Genomic DNA, 2,500 nt, shown 5'->3' on the forward strand with positions numbered 1-2,500 from the left:
GGGGGCTTAAAATTCACAGTTATTCGCCCGAACGTGGGATTTCGCTGGGGACGGTTTCTAAATTCAAGTTGGCACGGGGGGCAGCGGTGTGCGCGGTTATCTTCCCGGAAAAAGCCGTCCCCAGCTCGGTGGGTCCGTTTAAAGTTTTGTTTGGGCTCCCGTTTCGCGGGGAAGCGCGTGCGCGTGGCGAGCCTGACCTCCCCGTGTGCCCCTCGCCCAGACCTTTCCAACGCCACCCGGGTGAAGGTGCTACGAGGTCCCGAAGTGGAGATGCCTGTCAATGAGCACCTTTTCCCAGCTTTGAATGCAGGTTTCCAGCTTCAGACAAAATGTGGCTCCAAACGTGCAGTTTTGCGCCCGAACGTGGGATTTCGCTGGGGACGGTTTCTAAATTCAAGTTGGCACGGGGGGCAGCGGTGTGTGTGGTTATTTTCCCAGGATTGATGATCCCCAATTCGGTGGGTCCGTTTAAAGTTTTGTTTGGGCTCCCGTTTCGCGGGGAAGCGCGTGCGCGTGGCGAGCCTGACCTCCCCGTGTCCCCCTCGCCCAGACCTTTCCAACGCCACCCGGGTGAAGGTGCTACGAGGTCCCGAAGTGGAGATGCCTGTCAATGAGCACCTTTTCCCAGCTTTGAATGCACGTTTCCAGCTTCAGACAAAATGTGGCTCCAAACGTGCAGTTTTGCGCCCGAACGTGGGATTTCGCTGGGGACGGTTTCTAAATTCAAGTTGGCACGGGGGGCAGCGGTGTGCGCGGTTATCTTCCCGGAAAAAGCCGTCCCCAGCTCGGTGGGTCCGTTTAAAGTTTTGTTTGGGCTCCCGTTTCGCGGGGAAGCGCGTGCGCGTGGCGAGCCTGACCTCCCCGTGTGCCCCTCGCCCAGACCTTTCCAACGCCACCCGGGTGAAGGTGCTACGAGGTCCCGAAGTGGAGATGCCTGTCAATGAGCACCTTTTCCCAGCTTTGAATGCAGGTTTCCAGCTTCAGACAAAATGTGGCTCCAAACGTGCAGTTTTGCGCCCGAACGTGGGATTTCGCTGGGGACGGTTTCTAAATTCAAGTTGGCACGGGGGGCAGCGGTGTGTGTGGTTATTTTCCCAGGATTGATGATCCCCAATTCGGTGGGTCCGTTTAAAGTTTTGTTTGGGCTCCCGTTTCGCGGGGAAGCGCGTGCGCGTGGCGAGCCTGACCTCCCCGTGTCCCCCTCGCCCAGACCTTTCCAACGCCACCCGGGTGAAGGTGCTACGAGGTCCCGAAGTGGAGATGCCTGTCAATGAGCACCTTTTCCCAGCTTTGAATGCACGTTTCCAGCTTCAGACAAAATGTGGCTCCAAACGTGCAGTTTTGCGCCCGAACGTGGGATTTCGCTGGGGACGGTTTCTAAATTCAAGTTGGCACGGGGGGCAGCGGTGTGCGTGGTTATTTTCCCAGGATTGATGATCCCCAATTCGGTGGGTCCGTTTAAAGTTTTGTTTGGGCTCCCGTTTCGCGGGGAAGCGCGTGCGCGTGGCGAGCCTGACCTCCCCGTGTGCCCCTCGCCCAGACCTTTCCAACGCCACCCGGGTGAAGGTGCTACGAGGTCCCGAAGTGGAGATGCCTGTCAATGAGCACCTTTTCCCAGCTTTGAATGCAGGTTTCCAGCTTCAGACAAAATGTGGCTCCAAACGTGCAGTTTTGCGCCCGAACGTGGGATTTCGCTGGGGACGGTTTCTAAATTCAAGTTGGCACGGGGGGCAGCGGTGTGTGTGGTTATTTTCCCAGGATTGATGATCCCCAATTCGGTGGGTCCGTTTAAAGTTTTGTTTGGGCTCCCGTTTCGCGGGGAAGCGCGTGCGCGTGGCGAGCCTGACCTCCCCGTGTCCCCCTCGCCCAGACCTTTCCAACGCCACCCGGGTGAAGGTGCTACGAGGTCCCGAAGTGGAGATGCCTGTCAATGAGCACCTTTTCCCAGCTTTGAATGCACGTTTCCAGCTTCAGACAAAATGTGGCTCCAAACGTGCAGTTTTGCGCCCGAACGTGGGATTTCGCTGGGGACGGTTTCTAAATTCAAGTTGGCACGGGGGGCAGCGGTGTGCGTGGTTATTTTCCCAGGATTGATGATCCCCAATTCGGTGGGTCCGTTTAAAGTTTTGTTTGGGCTCCCGTTTCGCGGGGAAGCGCGTGCGCGTGGCGAGCCTGACCTCCCCGTGTGCCCCTCGCCCAGACCTTTCCAACGCCACCCGGGTGAAGGTGCTACGAGGTCCCGAAGTGGAGATGCCTGTCAATGAGCACCTTTTCCCAGCTTTGAATGCAGGTTTCCAGCTTGAGAGAAACGGGGGCTTAAAATTCACAGTTATTCGCCCGAACGTGGGATTTCGCTGGGGACGGTTTCTAAATTCAAGTTGGCACGGGGGGCAGCGGTGTGTGTGGTTATTTTCCCAGGATTGATGATATCCAATTCGGTGGGTCCGTTTAAAGTTTTGTTTGGCTTCCCGTTTTCGTTGTGTAGCTCTGATTTCACTGG

Source organism: Osmerus eperlanus, chromosome 4, assembly GCF_963692335.1.
Source record: "Osmerus eperlanus chromosome 4, fOsmEpe2.1, whole genome shotgun sequence".
NCBI classification, from domain to species: domain Eukaryota; kingdom Metazoa; phylum Chordata; class Actinopteri; order Osmeriformes; family Osmeridae; genus Osmerus; species Osmerus eperlanus.